General features: G+C 44.1%; 1 protein-coding gene across 2 annotated transcripts in view; it reads right to left on the bottom strand.

The window, feature by feature from the left end:
* The window catches only part of ST3GAL6 (ST3 beta-galactoside alpha-2,3-sialyltransferase 6), a 66,997-nt gene extending 46,811 nt beyond the window's left edge, over nt 1-20,186 (bottom strand). The window contains exon 1 of one of the 2 annotated variants that reach the window (XM_012477102.3): nt 20,172-20,186. The gene's annotated coding sequence lies outside the window, so the exon portion shown is untranslated. Of the gene's footprint in view, nt 1-19,208; nt 19,326-20,171 lie in introns of those variants that run through there. The other variant, XM_012477091.3, reaches the window with a different exon arrangement.
* Nucleotides 20,187-22,787: the final 2,601 nt, after the last annotated feature.

The raw sequence follows: 22,787 nt of genomic DNA, 5'->3' as shown, positions 1-22,787 counted from the left end.
CATAAGAGGTTTTGCCAAAGAAAGAAAGTAAGTTTTTAAAAGTTGACTACATGAAGATTATTTCTACATGTTGAATGCATGTGTATTTAACACTTTACAGTAAATCTTCACCTATTCTTCATGAGTTCTTGGAAACTACAACCTTAAGCAAAGTATAGCAAAACCAATTTTTTCATCAACAGTAAAATGACGTTGAACAAAAATGTTTTGTTTAAGGATGCAGCTTCCAAAAATTAATGACACTATATACATTTCTCTTTTGAAGAGTTAAGTAATGAACCCATTTAGAAATCAGAAAAGCAAAGGAATACTGTTTATTGCCTACTATTAGAGAGTTTTTCACCATTGACAGAACTTTGAACCTAAAGAAATTATGGATCATGATGTATTTGCGCCTCAGGATCATTCTCTCCTTGAATGTATAGAAAGTACAGTTCCTGAGTTTTTTTTTTTTTTTAAGCTTTTTTCTTTCTTTTTGCTTATTTTTTTTTAATTGCATTTTAGGTTTTGGGGTACATGTGAAGAACATGCAAGGTTGTTGCATAGGTACACACATGGCAGTGTGATTTGCTGCCTTCCTCCCCTTCACCTATATCTGGCATTTCTCCCCATGCTATCCCTCCCCAACTCCCCACCCTCCGCTGTCCCTCCCCTATTTCCCTCTGACAGACCCCAGTGTGTGATGCTCCCCTCCCTGTGTCCATGTGTTCTCATTGTTCAACACCTGCCTATGAATGAGAACATGCGGTGTTTGCTTTTCTGTTCTTGGGTCAGTTTGCTGAGAATGATGGTTTCCAGGTTCATCCATGTCCCTACAAAGGACGCAAACTCATCGTTTTTGATGGCTGCATGGTATTCCATAGTGTATATTGCCACATTTTCCCTGTCCAGTCTATCATCGATGGGCATTTGGGTTGGTTCCACATCTTTGCTATTGTAAACAGTGCTGCAATGAACATTCATGTGCATATGTCCTTATAGTAGAATGATTTATAATCCTTTAGATATATACCCAGTAATGGGATTGCTGGGTCAAATGGAATTTCTATTTCTAGGTCCTTGAGGAATCGCCACACTGTCTTCCACAATGGTTGAACAGTTCCTGAGTTTCTATCATCTTCTCTCCACTATTATTTATTACTAACTAGTGTAAAAACTCCATCACAGTTTTAAAATTAGGAGGGTCCTTTACGATTATTTCGTCTGGGCTGGGTGCAGTGGCTCACGCCTGTAATCCCAGCACTTTGGGAGGCAAAGGCAGGAGGATCACCTGAGGTCAGGAGTTGGAGAACAGCCTGACCAACATGGCAAAACCCCGCCTCTACTAAAAGTACGAAACTTAGCCAGGTGTAGCAGTGGGCACCTGTAATCCCAACAACTTGGGAGGCTGAGGCAGGGAGAACTGCTTGAACTTGAGAGGCACAGGTCCCAGTGAGCCAAGATTGTCACTGCACTTCAGATTGGGTGACAGAACAGGACTCTGTCTCAAAAAAAATAAAAGATTATTATTTAGTCTGAATAAAATGGTACAGAAACCTCAAGCACTGTCATACTCGGAACAGCGGGGGCGGGGGCGGGGGGCGGGGGAGGCGGGGCGAGAAGGATTTAGTTACACCTGGGGAGGCTTAAATCAAAGAAAGAAACAAGATAGCCTAGTCACAGGTTTGAAGGTCCTCAATGAAGAAGAGGATTTTGCCTGGTTCTGATGGCCACTAAACAGTTATGCCAAGGCCAATGAATGCAAAATTCAAGGAGTTAGGTTTGAGCTCGGTACTAGGAAGACCTTGCTAATATTTGGAATGCCTAATATAGGTTGCACTCTTGGAAACTGGGTCACTCATTACTAGTACGTTCTAAAGTCCATTTGGTAGGGGTGTGCAGAGCAGTGCTTAACAAACTTTAGTAGCCACTGGCATCACCTGAGCATCCTGTTAAGTTGCTGATTCTGATTCAGCAGGTCTAGGGCAGGACCTGGTTATCTGCATTTCCCGCAAGCTCCCAAATGATGTCAAAAATATAAAATAAAATAAAATAAAATACCAGTGCTGCTAGTCTGTAGCCCCTGCTTTGAGTAGCAAGAATGTAGGGTGAATGAACAGGAACATTAGAATGAATGTAGCCAGAATGAACAGGAACATTAGAATGTTACTTAAACCAGGTTCCCAAAGGTATGGTCATTGTACAGCCTTCTAACTACATGATTTCAAAAGTCTTCTCCAGCCCTGATTTTTAGGCAGATAATTAATGAATAGATTAAGTGGTTATTAGCAGAGTTTTATGAGTCCACACATTCAAATTTCCAAAAACGTGTTGCTTCCTATACCCCAAGGTCATACCCCAACCAGTAATTAATTCTGTACAATTCTAAAGAAGAGATATTTCACTTCCATAGAAGAATGGTGATCTTATTCTGAGCTTGGAAAGTACTTAAAACTAAGTAAATGTGCTCTGATGAATGAATAAATGAATGAATGAATTTGTGATTTCAGTATACTACCAGTACTTCAGTGTACTATTCAGTAGGATGCAAGAAAACATGGCTCTAAAGTAATTTTTCCAGAGATTTCTACTAAAAAAGAAATCATGTGCCTCTGAGAGGGGCATAGAAAGTCCCCTAAGGCCACAATTTGCAGTTTTTTCATTGTAGGGCTTTACATTATATTCCTAGCCCTGGAATTTGACCTCCCGACCCCTATACAGAATTCCCTAAAAGCTTTGAAAGTCCTTGTTTATTGCTTGGTCATATTTTGCTCTGCTCCTCAACTAATCTAATACATTTGAGCTTTCAATCAGTTCAAAACTCTCTGATGTCTTTCTTGGAGAAGCATGCTGATATCTGAATACACAGCTCTTCCTTACACTTGAAAGCATTCTTAGGTTTCTCTCCCAGAGTAAATAAAACTGCCACAAAGGAGGCACCAGTTTCCTGTCTTTCCTGATTCTGAAAGGCCCCCTTCCAAAGAATTTACTGTTTAGTTTGCTTAAAAGTTAAAAATAACATTTCACCTGATATTTAAAAGTTCTGTTTTCAAACTACTTATTATGCCAATTTATTCTGAATAAGCCTGGATTATTCTGGCCCTTAGGAAGTATCATCTCCAATCTGATTTTTTTCTCCTTATCTGCTATTTTTAAAAGAAAGAAAGGAATTAGCTTATCAGATGAGCATATGCCAAACCTTTAAAATTGTGTGTTGAAACTGTCCTGCTTTCCACAGCAAATGAAAATGTGACAACGCATATACCACTATCAATCAGATGACTTCCTAGAGCGAAGTTACAAATATAAGGTGAATCTTAATTTGGGACAACTTAAAATTTATTATTACAAATAAACCAATACATACAGTAGATTTTTTTTTTTTTATGAAATCAAACAATCCTAGATTTACTTCCTAAAACCAGTGGGTTGATTCTTAAGGCAAAGTGAATTTCAAAATCATTTCTTGCTAAATTTAACTCTTGAGTGTTTCCACCTTCTAAGGTAACTCTGTTGATTTATTCAATAAAAAATTTTCACTGCCTACTCTGTGCCAGACACTGTTTTAGGCTTTGGAGACACGGCAGTGAAGAAAAACTTTCATCAAGAAAGGCAGAAATTAACAAGTAGTTTACAAGTAATCACCAAGTTACAATTGTGGGGTGACTAGGGACTGATCCAGATAGGGAAGGACAGGAAGTGTCTCTGGAAGATGAAAAGGAGTTAACCAGATAAAACAAGGGAGAAAGAGCGAAGATTCCAGGCAGAGGAAGCAGCATTTGCAAAGATTCTGAGGCGAGAATAAAAATGGTACACTCAAAGAACTGAGGCTGCAGATAGTAGGGGCAGTGATGAAAATGATAATGGTGCAGGCCAGGCGTGGTGGCTCACACCTGTAATCCCAGCACTTTGCGAGGCCGAGGCGGGCGGATCACCTGAGGTCAGGAGTTCGAGACCAGCCTGGCCAACATGGCGAAACCTTGTCTCTACTGAAAATATAAAAAATTAGCCAGGCGTGGTGGCAGGTGCCTATAGTCCCAGCTACATGGGAGGCTGAGGCATGAGAATCTCTTGAACCCAGAGGCAGAGGTTGCAGTAAGCCAAGATCGCACCACTGCACTCCAGCCTGGGCAACAGAGCGAGACTCCGTCTCTAAATAAATAAATACGAAAATATAGCTAATCTTTTTTGCACACTTACAACATTCCAGGTTTCACAGGCACAAACTCATATAATCCCCATGATAGTACTGAGATGGAGATGTGCACGACTATTCTGAGTCTATAGAAAAAGAAACTGGGACCTAGAGAAGTTAAGTGACTTGCCCAAGGTCTCCGGCTAAAAGGTCTCAAGGCTGGGTTGGCCTTACGCAGTTTACTGCCAGGGTCCTTATTCCCAACCCGTCAGCAACGACAGCTTCCCAAGAGTAAGGTCAACTTGAAGCTTGCCTCATGTTCAAAATTCATTCTGTTAATTTTCATTTTTCACAGAATGACATCATGAAATATTATGTATACTAAGCAATAGCTTCAGTTATCATTCCCAGAATCGTGATAAATGTATGGCTCCTAGTTGTGATCTATTTCATTAGGCAATAGTATGCATATTTATTACAAAAACATTAATAGAGGTCCAAATGTTAATTTAATAAATGCCCATGAGCTCATTAACAAAAATAACCATCTCTTCTCAGAGATACTTTTAAACTGGATTTATGTTTCCTTCCCTACCCCCATTCCTGTCCTCCCGGTATCATGAATCTGATACACCGTCCCCTTTTTATATTTACACACATACAAACACACATACCCCCACACACATATTCATAAACATTATGAGGTATATGATATTAAGTGGTTGACATCTGAATAGCAAATACGTAATATTCTGACAGTTGTGTTTATCACTCTATACTTTTAATTTTTAGGTCTATCCATATGGCGCCTAAAGATCTGGTTCATTCTTTTTAAATGCTGTATTTTATCAACCAAATATATCACAAATGTATGCATTCCTTGAAGTAGGCATTTAGGTTGTTTTCAGAGACTTGCTTATCTAAATGTCATTTTGGAGCCAAATCACTTTTTGCCAGTCTGGTAAAAACGGTTTACTAAGCTAGTGAATCCTACAAATTGCTAGAAATATTTGGAATTGTCATTTCATTTTTAAATAGAATTTTTTTTTTCCTAAAACATAAACCTTTGGTAGTTCAAGTCATCTGAAGATACCTAGATATTTAAAACACTATGAATCTCTGAAGAGAGAAACAAAACAGAAAATAATTTCTAGTTTATGTGAATCTACAATAACGCTGTTGAAAACAAAACATATTGAAGAGAAAATAGATGCAGTAAATAGTCTTCTTAAACCACTATCTCTTCCTGATAACCACACTGACGGGGCTGAAAAAATCAGCACATTGAAGAAGTAGATAAACAAACCAAGGTTTCTCTGGAATGCTTTGTTCTGTGTTCTGGCCAGAAGATAATCCAAGGCACAACCTTACAGAAAGGTTACCACATTGTTTTTAGAACCAAAGGACTGTGAAGCGCCTACTATGTACCAGAGACAATATTTGATAAAGGCGACAATTAGAGCACGAATGAGCCTGGTCTTTAACCTGGAAGTGGTTAGACTTATAAATGTGTGACTATAAAAATGACATGACCCATAAATGGTGTGATCTATTTATGTGAATGGCAAATGATACCTCAAAGACATTGTAACAAGCGTAAACTGAAACCTACTATACAGATATGTGAAGACTCCAATATCCTTATTACCCTGATGTGATTACAAGATTGTATCAAATTATAACATGTGTCCCAAAAATATGTACATATAATATGTAATAAGGAAATAAAAATTAAATGAATATTGCACAATTTTTAAAAATAAAATGATTTTGTTTTCACTGAAAAAAATGTGAAGACATCTATGGAATTCTTATACTGTTTAACATTATTTTCTATAAAGAAGAATTTGAGAAAACGTTAAAACGTAGACCTTTCAAAAGATGGGTAACTATTTACCGATGACTACATTCTTCACATTATAAAACAACCCAGTCTAGAAAATACAAAAGGAAATTCGAAGGATGTTTCTCTTCTGGGGGAGAGGGGAGAAGAAAAGTCTTCTACAGAAGTGTACACAATCCCCAAGAAGGTAAATTAAAAAAAAAAAATCTAGGCTCCCAGTGAAAAACGTCACTCACAGCACACTGAGGGTTAGAGTGGAGTCTGGCCACACTGTCACAAACCACTACAACAATATTTTAGTACATTCCATAGGCAAGCTAAGGAGTTATCAGTTCTAGATCTCTGGTTCAGGCTTAAGAAATCCTCCTGGGCTTAGGAAAACCCTTTCAGGCTTCAGGAGGCAGCTCTGAAATCAACTGAAATTCATATCACTGGTATAACAGTTGAGTGTGAAAACTGGCCAAGCAGATGGAGCAGCCCTGTCACTTGTTCATCTATCCACATATCCATATATCCATCCATTCCATTCCATCTCTTCATCCATCCACCAATCCATCCATCTACCCATCCATCCACCAATCCATCCATCCATCCACCCATCTATCCTATCTCATCCATCTATCCATCCACCAATCCATCCACCAATCCATCCATCCACCCATCCATCCATCCATCCACCCATCTATCCTATCTCATCCATCTATCCATCCACCAATCCATCCACCAATCCATCCATCCATCCACCCATCCATCCTATCTCATCCATCTATCCATCCATCCATCCACCCACCAATCCATCCATCCTATCTCATCCATCTATCCATCCAACCATCCATCTATCACAGATAATTATTATCCATCTATCACATGCCACGAAATCTCAGGGTATAAGGACTGTCTGAGCCGAAAAAGTACAGACGTACTAAAGGCAAGCCCACATGATCATACATTTAAACACAGACAATAAAACATAACATACACATAACCCCTTGCCCTATTCCTGACCTCTAAACTACAGGTTCAAAGTGTACTATTTTATATTTTTTCAATTATATAAAATGTCCATTATATAGAATATATAATTAGCCTAAAACTCCCTCCTCAAAGAGCAAACTACTTCCCAGTATAAACAACAGGAGCTGGAAGCTCAAAGAGGCTTAGCAAGAGAATTAAGAAGGTCAAACAGACCAGAAACCAAAACTAGGATTACCTAAACTTCTGAAAGTCCTCTATGTTTGTGATTTTGTAAAATGTCTTGAAGACTTTCCCACAGTTGCTAGTAATATTCTACTGCTTCTGAACAGAAAAGAAAGGGACAGTTGAAGAATGTACATCCACTCTAGGCTGCGGACATTAAAGACCAAACGACAGTCTGTGCTAAGAGCATTTAAAAGAAATGCCAGCAGCAGACTCCCTAGGTCCCAAAGCAAAAGGGCATGAACGGAGAACACAGAAACTGGCCTGAGCCTAGAGACTCTGGGGACTTCACAACAGTACCATCCTTGTGATTCCCCTAACACCAGAAACTCAGCTGAAAACAAAAACAGGTGAGGTGACGGGTGCAGTAGCTCATGCCTGTAATCCCAGCACTTTGGGAAGCCAAGGTGGGTGGATCACCTGAGGTCAGGAGCTCCAAATCAACCTGACCAACATGGTGAAACCCTATCTCTAGTAAAAATACAAAAAATAAGCCAGCCGTGGTGGCAAGCGCCTGTAATCCCAGCTACTCAGGAGGCTGAGGCAGAAGAATCATTTGAACCCTGGAGGCAGAGGTTGCAGTGAGCCAAGACTGCACCACTGCACTCCAGCCCGAGTGACAGAGCAAGACTCTATCTCAAAAAAATAAAATAATAAAAAAGTTGCAAGGCAGTTTAAAGCCAATCCTTTGCTGAGGAAGGTACATCCCATGTCTAGCATGTTCTGCATAGTTCCCTATTACTAACCAAAGTCTAATTGTTGGGCTGCTTCTTAATCCGAGGGCTTATTTTCTCAAATAAGAATGAATCTTTTATATGCCAAAGTTCAGGAAAATGAAGCTTTTATTTACAACATGCCACACTCTTTGGAAAATCAGGCTTTCATTTAAAAAACAAAGTGAGCTAATTTTTTTTTTCTATCAAAGATGTTTTTGGGGCCAGAGGAACTGGGAAAAACTGGACACCAGAGTTGTGGCCCCAGTCTGGGTCTGGGGGGATGAATAAGGACACTTCATAGAGACCCAGGTGAGGGGGCAGGTCTGCAAAACTCAACCTGGAGCATGTCAGGCAGCAAACTGGCTCAATCTCAAAGTGCTAGTAAAGAATGAAGAAAATGATACAATAATAATGAAGAAAATGAAGAAATGAAGAAAAACTGAAATAATGATAATGAATCTTCTGGTGCCCCTGGGGCACATCACAGACAGGGAGTCACCAGAGGCAAGAGAGGCAGTTTGTGAGTCAGTCTAAGAGACCCGCAGCTTGGACAAGGTGTAGCCACTACTCAGCTGGGCCAACCTCAGGACCAAGAGCCAAGTGTACTCGGTATGCAGAGAAGAGGGATGAGAGCACCAGTCCCACGGCAGAACCTCTGTATTAGCGCCCTCAGACTGCTGAAACCAAGTGCCACACACTTGGCAGCTTAAAACAACAGATATTTACTGTCTCACAGTTCTGGAGGCTTGAAGTCTGAAATCAAGGTGTTAGCAGAGCCACGCTCCCTTTGAAACCTGGAGGGAGGAATCTTTCCTTGCCTCTTCCTAGCTTTGGTTTTGCCACTAATCTTGGGCATTCCTTGGCTTGTGGAAGCATCACCTCAACTCTCCATCTTCACATGGCATTCTCCCTATTCTTCTGGCTTCACCTGGATATTAATTGTATTGCTCCAGTGTGACCTCATCTTAACTAATTACATCTGCCATTACCCTATTTCCAAATAAGGTGACAATCGAAGTACGAGGGGATTAGGACTTCTAAATAACTCTTGTAGATGGGGCACAACTGAATCAATAACACCCTCCTTGGGGTGTCCAGGGCTCACCCTCAGCCAGACGGATCCTAATGTTTTAGGTCATTCAGAATACCGGGTGCGCATTAACGTTAAACAGGAAAGAATTAGTCTATGGTGGCAAAAGTCAGAATAGAGGTTACATGTGAGGAGTAACAGTGACTGGGTGGGAGCACATGGTGCCCTTCTGGAGGGCCAGTATTGTCCCATTTCTTCATCTGGAGGCAGCTTGCCTGAGTGCATTCACTGTAAGGACATTTATTGAGCTGTACTTAGATGCTTTGTGTACTCCTCTGTATGTCTGATATATTTCCATAAAAACTTTACAGAACATTAGAGAAGATTGTGCTATCCAAGAAATAGGGGTCTTGGCAGCCCAGGTAGGAACTCAGAGAGGGATATTATTTGGGAGGAGTTACACAGCCAGGAATTGGCAGCTCAGCCCTGCTGGTTCAGACACTTGAGCTGTCCGTTCACCTTAGAAGCACAACTCCTAAGAGGCTGGTATATAACCGAAAATGCCAAAGCAACTTATTTAAATTAAGACAAAATAGGCCAGGTGCGGCGGCTCACGCCTGTAATCCTAGCACTTTGGGAGACCGAGGTGGATGGATCACTCTGAGCTCAGGAGTTTGAGACCAGCCTGGGCAACATGGTGAAACCCCATTTCCACAAAAAATACAAAAAAATAAAAAAGAGTCAGGTATAGTGGCTCGCATCTGTGTTCCTAGCTACTCGGGAGGCTGAGGCTGTAGAGTCGCTTGAGCCAGGAAGCAGAGGTTGCAGTGAGCCACGATTGTGCCACTACACTCTAACCTGGGCAACAGAGCAAGATCCTGTCTCAAAAAAAGAATGAAAGAAAAATATAAGGGCCAAGAAATCTGTATATTTGAATTAGTAGACTGGTTACTTCTATACGCAAATCCACGAGTGATAATTAAAAATTGTTTAGTAAGCACGGACCCCACAATAAGGGTATGATCTCCCCTGCACAGTGCTGGAAATATGCTGATATTCTGCTTTGCTGTTTTCCTATCCTCCTTGAAGACCTCTCCCTCACATTCCACTTTCAGGCTAATTACAGTTCAAGTAAGTTACAGAGTTTTTCTTTCACACCTAATTCTTCCCCGGGAATTTTAAGGTCTTTAGGTTAGGGTGTTTTGAGTCCTAATGCTTAATTTCCAAGGAAGAGGGAACACTTCAAAAAGACAGTTAAAAGCTACTGGACAACACTCAAACTTAGAAAACATATGTTTGAAGTAAAAACGTAAGATTTTTTAGAGTTAAATATTAACATCACATACTGCATAAGCTATGAATAACACATTGATATATCAAATCAAAGGAGTGGAGAGGGGAAGGAAGCCAAAAATTGCAATGCCAACCAAGAACTGCACATCAAATATTGATGAAAATGCGTATGTACATTATGATATACATAATTGTAGAAAATGAAGCTGTGGATACAAAGCACTTGGCTTTCTACTGCGTAAAATATATGATGAAGGTACTGAAAGGTTCAAGGGCACACATTTGTAGTGACCCTCTTGACTCTTCTTATTGGGTATCTCCATCCTGCCAAAGCCCATCTCTACTATCAACCTCTACACAGCATCCCCCACATCAGAAATCACAAACGGCACTTCACATTTCCATCCTTTAAACACTTCGTTATTAAAAATGAGTGCTAAATATCAATTACATATTACCTTAACTAAGGTTTTCATCACATCCTTGTGAAAACAGCAATTGGAAGAAATGTATTACATGCCATATTGTAAGCCCCAAGTCCAAGTTTAGAAGCAACATGCAGAATTTACCTGTTATAAATTGCTTATATAGACCTACCTCCCTAAGTGCCTTATAGAGACATAAATATATAAGCCATAGGTCTCTAAGTCTGATCCAGCTGACTCCTACGGCCTCTCCTGCCTCATCTGAATGCCCAACTTTTGACATTGTGCTCTGGTAACACCTTCTCTGTATACTTCTCAGTCGTACTTGGCACTGTTTCATGTCTCAGCACCTTTATCACACTATTTCTGCTGACCAGAATGGTCTCCCTATCCTCTCACCCTGCCCCCGAATTTCCCTCTCACAACACTCCCGCTCCCTGATATAAACTGGAATCATCTGCTGGGATTCTGTTCTTCAAGGAGGACTTCCCTTTCTATCTCTACCCTGCATTTGGATAATGACACAGGAATCCGAGAAAGCATATGTAAAGCTGTTTCAAGAACAGGGATAACTATAATACTCCTATATTTTGAACCATAAAAAAAAAATCTCAGATTAAAAGATGTTAAGTTTTCTCATGGACATCTGGAGAGAAGGGTTTTTGCTCTGTAAGCCTAGTTTATTCTGAAAAATTCAGCTCTATTCAACCGACAGGTTCTCTTTCCCCAACTCCACTTAAAAGCATATGTACATACATGCATGCACACGCGCGCGCACACACACACACACAGTGCATCCCTCTACTATACGCCAATGGATCCCTTAATAATAGCAGAGTACTTGGCACATGATAGCTGCCCAAGTATTTGTTGCTATTTACTGAAGAATGATGAAAGAAATATAACAACATAGGTAGATTAACAAAGTCCAAAAGGAAGCCAGGTACTAAGAGGAAACAGGCATGAGGAAAAACATAGATATGTAAGACCAATCTGAAAGGCTTTGGGTGGAAAGTCAATTTTTAACTAGTTGAGGAAGAATAGAATTGTCATAATAGCTATAAAAACAGAGTTATGATAGTAATAGTGGCAGATAACACTGATTAAATATTTGATATTTGGCAGAAACTATGTTCAAATACTTGTATGTGTTTTTTCATTATCACAATGACTGTGATGTAGATATTATTTCAAATTTACAGATAAGGAAAGTAAGACTCAGAGAAGTTAAGCAATTTGTTCAGAGTCATGCAATGATAAGCCATGAAGTTGGAAACTGAACACAGGTTATAATCTGGCTTAGATGGGACAGTGTGAAGGGGAAGGAGAACGGCACTGGGTAAGAACAGCCCGGGCTAAAGCACCAGCAGGCCTGCGTGGCTACAGCATCAAACACGACAATAAAAAGGAAGTCAGCAACATGAGACGGCAGAAAACCTCAAAGATCAGCGGAAGAAATTCTCTGGATTTTTGAGCAGAAAAAAAAATCATAATGAAAATCATGCTTGAGGAAGGTTATTATGAAAGATGTATGTCCAAGAATATTGATGGTCATAATTAGAGAGCTTGAATGTAAGATTCTTATAAGATTATGATTTTTCATTCTGTGATTAAAGCAGAAGAGCCATACAGATCCAATTTGTAAAAAAGATTTTTGCAGGCTGGGCGCGGTGGCTCACGCCTGTAATCCCAGCACTTTGGGAGGCTGAGGCGGGTGGATCACAAGGTCAAAAGATTGAGACCATACTGGTCAACATGGTGAAACCCCGTCTCACTTTTTTAATACAAAAAACCCCGTTTTTTGTATTAAAAATACAAAAAAAATTAGCTCGGCGTGGTGGCACACACCTGTAGTCCCAGCTACTCGGGAGGCTGAGGCAGGAGAATTGCTTGAACCCAGGAGGCGGAGGTTGTGGTGAGCCGAGATCACGCCATTGCACTCCAGCCTGGGTAACAAGAGCGAAACTCCATCTCAAAAAAAAGAAAAAAAAAAAAGATTTTTGCAATAAGTGAGCCAGATTTGTCCTCCAAAAATTCATGACTGCAAAATATTTAGATACTTCATGATCACAAAGCACACATAGCTCCTTACATCGGACGTTTATCAAAAAATCCAATTATTTATCATTTAATTGTAGCATAGCTGGGATAAAACAAGAATAATTGGCTAATCACTTTGATGTTTACCTGAAATATTTAAATATTAAAAATATTTTGACAGCAATGTCCTTTATCTCACAAGATCATTTACAACAGAAAGCTCCTTTAACTATGACAATCAATTACATAAGATTATAAATTAAATTAAGCGCTGTTCTAAAAGGTAGTTGAAAAATCCATTTGTCCCCTACTTGAATGCCTGGATTATCTATTGCCTCACTGCTGTCATCTAAATGCAACTGCATAATCCCTGTTGCAGCTTTTCAATGCAATGAGTTATCCACACACAAAAAAAGAGGGAATTAAAAAAATAAGATCTATGCTCTCCTTTCATCCTTGGACCCTACGCTAACCATAGAAAACGCACACATTCCCAATATCTGCTTCCTTCACCCATTAATATATTAAGGACTTCTACATATTAACAAGTTGCACAAGATTTTAATAAAAGCATTTGAGACTTCTTCTAGGGTTCTGCCTAAATATTTGCAATAGAGTATTTCCTAAGATGAAAACTCCACTAAGAGGTCAGAAGGAGTAGGCCGATTCCTCTTAAGACTAAAATCTAATGTTATGGGAAAGGGGATTTCATAGCATCAGCTCAAAGACAAGAAGCCTGTGGTTATATGGCATTTTTTATGGGTTTTTTGGTCTCAATTTCCTTCACCTCAGGTCTGATACTGGTTATTTCCTGTCTTCTGCTAGCTTTAGGCTTGGTTTGCTTTTGTAGTTCTTGTACGTGTGATGTTAGGTTGTTAACTGGGGATCTTTTGGAATTTTCGATGTAGGCATTTAACACTATAAGCTTCCCTCTTGGGCCGGGCGCGGTGGCTCACGCCTGTAATCCCAGCACTTTGGGAGGCCGAGGCGGGTAGATCACGAGGTCAAGAGATCGAGACCATCCTGATCAACATGGTGAAACCCTGTCTCTACTAAAAATACAAAAAATTAGCTGGGCATAGTGGTGCGTGCCTGTAATCCCAGCTAATCAGGAGGCTGAGGCAGGAGAATTGCCTGAACCCAGGAGGCGGAGGTTGCGGTGAGCCGAGATCGCGCCGTTGCACTCCAGCCTGGGTAACGAGAGCGAAACTCCGTCTTCCCTCTTAGCAATGTGTTAGCTGTGTCCCAGAGATTCTGGTAAACTGTATCTTTGTTCTCATTAGTTTCAAAGAACTTCTTGGTTTCTGTCTTAATTTCACTGTTTTCCAAAAGGTCATTCAGGAGCAGGTTTTTTCATTTTCATATAACCGTATGGTTTTCAGTGATTTTCTTAGTATTGATTTCTATTTTTATTGTATTGTGGTCTGAGAGTGTGGTTGATACGATTTTGGTTTTCTTTTAATTTGCTGAGGATTATTTTATATCCATTTATGTGGCTGATTTTAGCGTATGTGCTATGTGCAGATGAGAAGAATGTATATTCTGTTGTTTTGTGGTGGAGAGCTCTGTAGATGTCTATTAGGTACATTCTGTCAAGTGTTAAGTTCAGGTCCTGAATATGTTTGTTAATTTTCGGCAATGATTATCTAATACTGCCAATGGGTTATTAAAGTCTCCCACTATTATTGTGCGGAAATCTAAATCTCTTCCTAAGTATTACCTTTTATTATGAATCTGGGTGCTCCTGTGTTGGCTGCATATATATTTTGGAGAGTTAGGTCTTCCTATTGAACTCTTTACTATTATATAATGCCCATCTGTATTAGTTCACTCACACTGCTATAAAGAAATATCTGAGTTTGGGCACAGTGGCTCACGCCTGTGATCTCAACACTTTGGAAGGCCGAGGCAGGGGATCACTTGAGCCCAGAGGTTCAAGACTAGCTTGGGCAACTCAGTGAGACCCTGTCCCTACAAATAATTTTTTAAAAATTAGCCAGGTGTGGCAGCATGTACCTGTAGTCCCAGCTACCTAGGAGGCTGAGGTGGTAAGATTGCTTGTGCCCACGAGGTTGAGGTCACAGTGAGCAATGATTATGCCACTGCGCTCCAGCTTGTTCAACAGAGTGAGACCCGATCTCAAAAAAAATAAATAAATAAGAAAAAGGAAAGAAAGAGAGATACTTGAGACTGGGTAATATATAAAAAGAAGAGAGGTTTAATTGGCTCACAGGTCTTCAGGCTGTAGAGAAAGCATGGCTGGGAAGCCTCAGGAAACTTATAATCATGGCAGAAGGTGAAGGGGAAGCAGGCACATCCTATATAACTGGAGGAGGAAATGCAGTTGGGGGCGGGGTTGCTAAACAACCAGATATTGCGAGAACTCGCTCAGCATCACAAGAACAGCACCCAGGAGGATGGTGTTGAACCATGAGAAACTGTGTCCATGATCCAGTCACCTCTCACCAGGCCCCGTCTCCAACACTGAGGATTACAATGGAACCTGGACCTGAGTGGGGATGCAGATCCCAACCTTATCACCGTTTCTGTTTTTGGGTTCTGTTGGTTTAAAATGTTTTGTCAAAAAATAAACAATAAAAAAATAAAATCTGTTTTGTCTAAAATTAGAATAGCAAGCCCTGCTTTTTTCTGTTTTCCATTTGCTTAGCAGAGTCTTCTCTGTCCCTTTACTTTGAGCCTTTGGGTGTCATTGAATGTGAGCTAGGTCTCTTGAGGTTTTATGCCACTATATTAATCAGAAAAGCCAAAAATTAGTTTTTTTGTATGTTAGCTAAGTATGTAAGTTAACAATAGGCCAAAGAATCTGAAAGCTAATTTTTTCTCTAAAAATTGTGCCAAGCTTCCCTAGATACTAATAGAGTGGTGATGATGAGACATCCTGAAATCAAAGGACAAGAGGGTAAAAGGAATACTGTACAGGTTTCTCTGAGCCCTGCCTGTTTTTGTGATATTCCTGTGCTCTGCCCTAGGGAAAAGAGAGGGGAAATCAATTATGGCCAATTAATAGAAAGAAAGAAAAGGCAACTCAGAACAGAAGTTTGTTTCTGTGTGTGAAAGAGAGACAGACGAGACAGGAGAGAGCCAGGTGTGGTGGCTCATGCCTGTAATTCCAACACTTTGGGAGGCCGAGGTGGGCAGATCACCCGAGTTGAGGAGTCCAAGACCAGCCTGGCCAACATGGCAAAACCTTGCCTCTATTTAAAAAATACAAAAATTAGCCAGATGTGGTGGCACAAGCCTGTAATCCCAGCACTTTGGGAGGCCGAGGCAGGTGGATCATGAGGTCAAGAGATCAAGACCATCCTGGCCAACATGGTGAAACCCCGTCTCTACTAAAAATAGAAAAATATTAGCTGGGCGTGGTGGCGTGCACCTGTAAGTCCCAGCTACCCAGGAGGCTGAGGCAGGAGAATTGCTTGAACCCAGGAGGCGGAGGTTGCAGTGAGCTGAGATCGCGCCACAGTACTCCAGCCTGGCACCTGGCAACAGAGTGAGACTCTGTCTCAAAAAAAACAAAAAAAGAGACAGGAAAGCCCATCACCACTAGGTGAAGACTGAATTGAACTCTCATCAAAAATCTCCTGGCATCCCATTCTAATTAGAATACAATTCAAACTCCATGAAGGCTTCACAAAATCTGCCTTCCTCCTATCTTGGCGACAGAATAAACTCCTAGATTCCACCAGACTCCACACACCTAAGTGGCACAGAAGACAGAAGGTACCTAGCTGGTGAAAGTCTGAAGCTGTCAAAAGGAAGGCAAAGTATGCAGACCACCTAATCAAGAAGCCCAGCCTGGGGATAACTAGAAAGGTATATTCAGACCAAGGTATATATAAATTGAGAATATGCCAGGCAAAAGAGAAAGACATACATAGGGAATGGAAGAATTTGTGCAGAATGTATACTAAAGAGGGTTCCTGGGATGGTGTGGGCAGAGGTAAAGTCAGACCTTCATGTGAGCCACTGCAATTCAACCTCAGGCAATCTTGGATTTTTAAGTTATAAAATGGGGCTAAAAATTCCTTTCTTGCAGGAGTTTTGTCAGGAAGATTAAATAAAATGGCATATGAAAACACACCACGAATCAGAGTGGGTGCCAAAAAGGAGTTCCATGCTTCCCTCACCTTCTCAATAAGCATCACCTAAAATGCATGCTAAACAGATGCCTGGTCCCCAATCCTGGATGGAAGCACAATTTCCATGGAAGCCATCTGGCAGTCTGCATAGTTAGCAGATGATGCTTATCAGGGAAATGTGGGAAACCTGGCATTACTCACTTCTCCCATAAGCTTCCACATGATGTGGAACACAGAAATGTCTCCAACAGAATAAAATGGCTGTGAAATCCAGTCCTCTGCCACTGAATGAGAAGACTTGCGATTTACAATTTAACAAGAGACAGGCTGATGTTTTTAAATGGTATGTCTCTTAATGGCTTTCTTCTGTCAACACTGTCTATTATTCTTTGAGCCTCAAAGGTTTATTGGGTTTTTTTAAATTGATTTAGGGCCTAAGAAAAAACTAGAAAAAACTATCTCCAACAAATCCACTGAAATGTAGTCAAAATTGCAGTCCCATTGTACTGCACCATTTAAACAACATATAGCTCAATGTGGGACTCATACACTGAGCAACCATAGTAAAAATACAGTTCAAGGAAAGCGACATGGCAAGGAATGAAGATCTCGACCATGAGAACAGCTTAGGAAACCAGACGAAGGCAAAACTTTCTAGAAAAACTTTCTTATAAGCAAAACTGCCATTATCTAAAGAGCCTCTGATGGATTTGGCCTTACTCAGAGCCAATAAATAACAATCTAAGGGCATCTTTTTTCGCAGATCTTGGTATGAAGAGCAGTTCTTAGTGAAATAAAAAGCAATAAACCAACTTGTGAATGTCAAATCAGCATGTTTTCAGACGGAAAATAATCTGGCAGCCTGAGCAGACCTTCCCAAATATTTAACATCTCGCTGTAAATAAAAAGACAGTTTCATGGTCTGCAGCTAGGTGAGGAAGACTGAAGACCGCAAAGTCAAACATTCGGGCTAGCGTAATAGAGGTGGCCACTGGGGACCCGAGGAGTTAACTAGGCTCAAAGGTCAGCGTGGACACGAGAGCACAGAGCACGAGGAGCCCCCCCGGTCCCCTCCAGCACGAGGAGCCCCCGGCAGCTCCGCGGTCCCCTCAACCAGCACGAGGAGCCCCCGGCAGCTCCGCGGTCCCCTCAACCAGCATGAGGAGCCCCCGGCGGCTCTGCAGCCTCAACCGGCACGAGGAGCTTCCAGCAGCTCCGCGGTCCCCTAAACCAACACGAGGAGCTTCCAGCAGCTCCGCGGTCCCCTAAACCAACACGAGGAGCCCCCAGCGGCTCCGCAGTCCCCTCAACCACCACGAGGAGCTTCCGGCGGCTCTGCAGCCTCAACCAGCACGAGGAGCCCCCGGCAGCTCCGCGGTCCCCTCAACCAGCACGAGGAGCCCCCGGCAGCTCCGCGGTCCCCTCAACCAGCACGAGGAGCCCCCGGCGGCTCTGCAGCCTCAACCAGCACGAGGAGCTTCCGGCAGCTCCGCGGTCCCCTCAACCAGCACGACGAGCCCCCAGTCCCCTCAACCAGCACGAGGAGCCCCCGGCAGCTCCGCGGTCCCCTCAACCAGCACAAGGAGCCCCCGGCGGCTCTGCAGCCTCAACCAGCACGAGGAGCCCCCGGCAGCTCCGCGGTCCCCTCAACCAGCACGAGGAGCCCCCGGCGGCTCTGCAGCCTCAACCAGCACGAGGAGCTTCCGGCAGCTCCACGGTCCCCTCAACCAGCACGACGAGCCCCCGGTCCCCTCAACCAACACGAGGAGCCCCCAGCAGCTCCGCGGTCTCCTCAACCAGCACGAGGAGCTTCCGGCGGCTTCGCGGTCCCCTCAACCAGCACGAGGAGCCCCCAGCGGCTCTGCAACCTCAACCAGCACGAGGAGCTCCCGGCGGCTCCGCGGTCTCCTTAACCAGCACGAGGAGCCCCCGGCGGCTCTGCAGCCTCAACCAGCACGAGGAGCTCCCGGCGGCTCTGCAGCCTCAACCGGCACGAGGAGCCCCCAGCAGCCCTGCAGTCTCCTTAACCAGCCACCTACTCATAGCAGCCAGCTGGTCCTCGTAAGGGAAATGGGACTTGGAGTTTAGAATCGCTGTGGTTTCCGATACACTAGCAGTCACTATGTCATTTCCACCCCAACCCCGCCCCCCCCCCCACAGTTTTTAAACATTACCTTTCAACAGCAGCCTCTCCTACCCCGCCCGCTCCTCCCCAGCGCCCCGCCAACCCCCACTACTGAAAATCAAGAGAAAAAAAAAAAAGGTGTTTTGGGTTCGTTTTTCGTTTCTGGACGTCGCTTTTTACAGATTTTCTTTTAAGCCCAAATAACAGCACGTAAGAAAGAAGCTTGAGATTGCCGGGAGCTCCGGAGCCGGCGGCCGCAACGTGACAAGTTGCTTCTCCCTTATCCTGAAAATTAACAGCAGCCCAAACACCGCGATTTACTCACCGTCCTCATTTCTCCCAAACTGCCTCGGTGCTTGTTTTGTTAGGTCTAGTTCTACTGCGGAGGGAAGACGCGTTTCTCGGAAAACTTTCTACGGTGAGACAGAACCTTCCAGACCCCCAGCGCTCCTCGCGAACAGACCCTTTTACAAGAAAACAACAGCGAAGGCGGCGCTGGACGCTCCTCCCGGCTTCGCAACCGCACAACCTGGCGGCGATTCCATGAAAGAGGGTCCCAGGACCGATTCTCTCTGCCCCGCGGCTCCTGGGCTTCCCCGCGAGGTTGCGCGCCCCTCCCGCCCTCCACGGCTCCAGGACCCCCGGCGCCCTCCCGGCCGCGGCTGCGGCGCACCCCGGCTGGCTCGCGGGTCCCAGCGCCCGCCACGCTCCCTGGGGCCGGCAGGGCATGTGGAGGAGCAGGCAGCCCTCCGCGTCCCCACCCCAACCCCGACCTCAGAGGCTGAAACGCCGGAGGGTCCGGGCGGCACAGACCCTAGGCCGCGGCTCCCCGCACCCCAGTCCCCCTCACCCGGGCAGGGCGAAGCCGGCCGGCGAGCGTGCCCCGCCGAGGCCCAGCAGCGACGACCGCACCGGGTGGGCCGCTCCCGCTCCAGCCGGCCGCTCCTCTCCCGCGGCGCCTGCCTCATCGGGCCGGCGGAAACCAGAGGAAGGCGGCGCGGGCACGATTCCTTCCCCCGGATCCGGCGCGGGAGCAGAGGAGGGCGCGGCGCCGCGCAGAGTCTCAGGTTCCCGCCGGCCCGCGCTGCCCGCCGCTCCGGGGTCCGGGTGCCGGGCGACTGCGCCGAACGCTCCGGAGCCGCGGGAAGCTGCTCCGGCTCCGCGGCTGGCGCCAGTTGCGCGCTGGCCGCGGCCGCCGCTGATTCGCGGAGGAAGGTGCGAAGCGGCGGGAGGCTGCGGGCCTCGACGTGCCCCGGGCGGCGACGCGGGAGCGCAGCTGAGTCCCTACCTGTCGGGCGGGGCGGACTCCACCGCGCGCCCTCGCCGGGCGCCGGGGCCGGAAAATCACCGCGGAGGGAGGGACGGGGAAAGGCGGCGGGTGGCTTCAGGACAAGGTAGGAGGATCGATTTCCACAGCCAAGAAGACACTCCCATCCCGCCCTGGCGTGTCTGGCAAGCTGCGGGAGCTGGAGTGAGGGGCGGCCGCGCACTCCCCTTCCCGCCGGGCTGGCGGGCGCGGAGGCAAACACGGAGGCTGGTCGCGCCGCAGGCTGTGACACAAAGCTCAGCCGAAGGTTCGGTCTCATCCAAAGGGGAGGAGGGTGCAGAGAGCTTCTGAATTCCCGGGCTCTGCCCTCCAAGGGCAAATGTGTGAGTACTTTTTACCTTTTGAGGCAGACAATTAGGGAGAACGAAGGCGGAACGTGCTTTTTGCTTTTTGGCTCCCTGGAAAAAAGCCTACGTTATTAATGTTCTCTTACTTGGATGGCTCTGAATGTTTTTCAAAACGTGTCTGTCAAATAATTCCTTGTCTAGAAACATCCAAGTCATAGCTGCAACCTTGGGGCACTGAGCAGTGTAATCACGTGCGATCAAATGACCCCTGAGAGAAGACCCACGGACTTGGATGCAATTCAAAGTTGGCAATGTGTCATGAAGTGGAACAAAGTCCTTCATCTGTGATGGGCTTTCTGGTATTTCTCACTGTCTCTCTCTCTATATATATATATATATAGATAGATAGATAATTTTTTTTTTTTTTTGAGACAGGATCTTGCTCTGTCGCCCAGGCTGGAGTGCAGTGGCACGATCTTGGCTCACTGCAACCTCTGCCTTCCCGACTCAAGCGATTCTCCTGCCTCAGCCTCCCAAGCAGCTGAGATTACAGGCGCGCCCCACCACACCCAGCTAATTTTTGTATTTTTAGTAGAGATAAGGTTTCCCTATGTTGGCCGGGCTGGATCCAAACTCCTGACCTGAAGTGATCCGCCTGCCTCCACCTCCCAAACTGCTCTGGTATTTGTCGTAATTATAACAACAGCCCTGGGAGGTACCATTTGTTATTTTCCCAGTCTTACTAACCAAAAAAAAAAAAAAAAAGCTGTAGGGCTCAGATAATTCATATTCTTTGTCCTTTCTACAGATTGCCTTTAACATAACCCACACAGATTTTGTCATTTTAAACGTGGCTCTTGAGACATCAGGATAGTGAAAGAGTTTGAGGGAATTTGTCTATTTGAACTAATTGGTGTTGAGGTTTACTTTGCTCTTTTAATGTCTTCTGGGTTCTTCATTGACGTCTTGTTCATGATCTTAAAAACTAAAACTGTATTTCACCTCATTGACTCTGGCCTTCTGGACTTTTTAAATCTGCAAAGTAATGTGCTAAGAAGAGAGGCTGTCTGCTGTTCTGAGGTGACGTTCGTGTTTCACATTTGGTAGTGGCCAGTAACTACTGTTCACCCCAACCTAGTTCAAAAGCTGTCTCTTCCACTGACCTGCTGTGTGACTTTGGGCAAGTGGCTTCACCACAGTGGGCTTCTTTTTTGTCAGGTGTAAAGTGAGATACTACAATTTCTCTTGAAGTGTAATTAGGATGAAAACAGTCTCTGTTGTAAAGAAGGCTCGGCACAGTGCTTGCCACAAAACCCATCAGTTCAGGAAGTCAAATGTTGACTTTAAAAATAACACTAAAAATATTAACTACCAGTCATTGCCCACCATGAGTCAGCCACGCACCATGCGTTGTATTTGTTCCTCTCACTCATCCTGCAAGCCAGGCACGGTGGAAAGGAAGGAACAGAGTTAGGTGGTTAAGTGATGTACTGCCTGTGTTGGAGCTGTGACTCAAAGGAAAGCACCTAGGGACGAATTCATTGTTCTTTCTGAGATATCACCGTTACGTAACTCTCTGTGGTGGGGGCAGGGAGGGGGGCAGCTTTTGATCTGTGTAACATTAATTTGTAAAAATTCAGGATATATTACTGTATGGGCACATGATTGCTATTATGTAAATGTTTTATATTCCTGTGGAAACTGACAAAGACTTAAGTAGGGTGATGGAATTAAAAGTTGTTAGTCCCCTCTGGGTTACTGTTTTTGGTCATTGTTTTGAAAAAAAAAAATGCTCTCCCAATATATGTATATTTAATTCAGCCTTTTGATAGAAGATTTATTCTAATAAGCTGGGAGGGGAAAAGCCACAAAGGAGGAGAGGACTCTTGGGACATGCAAGGTCTTTCAAAGGCCTCTAATATCATAATTTTCAGGCAGTGTACATATAGGGCTGGTCCCGTTTTGCTAGGTTTGTTTTTTGATTATGGTGGTGCAATCTCTTTGAAATAAATGCTGTTGCCGGGCACGGTGGCTCACGCCTGTAATCCCAGCACTTTGGGAGGCCGAGGCGGGTGGATCACGAGGTCAAGAGATCGAGACCATCCCGGTCAACATGGTGAAACTGCGTGTCTACTAAAAATACAAAAAATTAGCTGGGCATGGTGGTGCGTGCCTGTAATCCCAGCTACTCAGGAGGCTGAGGCAGGAGAATTGCCTGAACCCAGGAGGCGGAGGTTGCGGTGAGCCGAGATCGCGCCATTGCACTCCAGCCTGGGTAACAAGAGCGAAA

This window comes from Aotus nancymaae, unplaced genomic scaffold (genome assembly GCF_030222135.1).
Source record: "Aotus nancymaae isolate 86718 unplaced genomic scaffold, 86718_ANA_hifiasm-v0.15.2.pri h1tg000011l, whole genome shotgun sequence".
In the NCBI taxonomy this organism is placed as follows: Eukaryota; Metazoa; Chordata; class Mammalia; order Primates; family Aotidae; genus Aotus; species Aotus nancymaae.
Note: the sequence above shows the minus strand (reverse complement) of the source record. Positions and strands in the feature narration are given on the sequence as shown.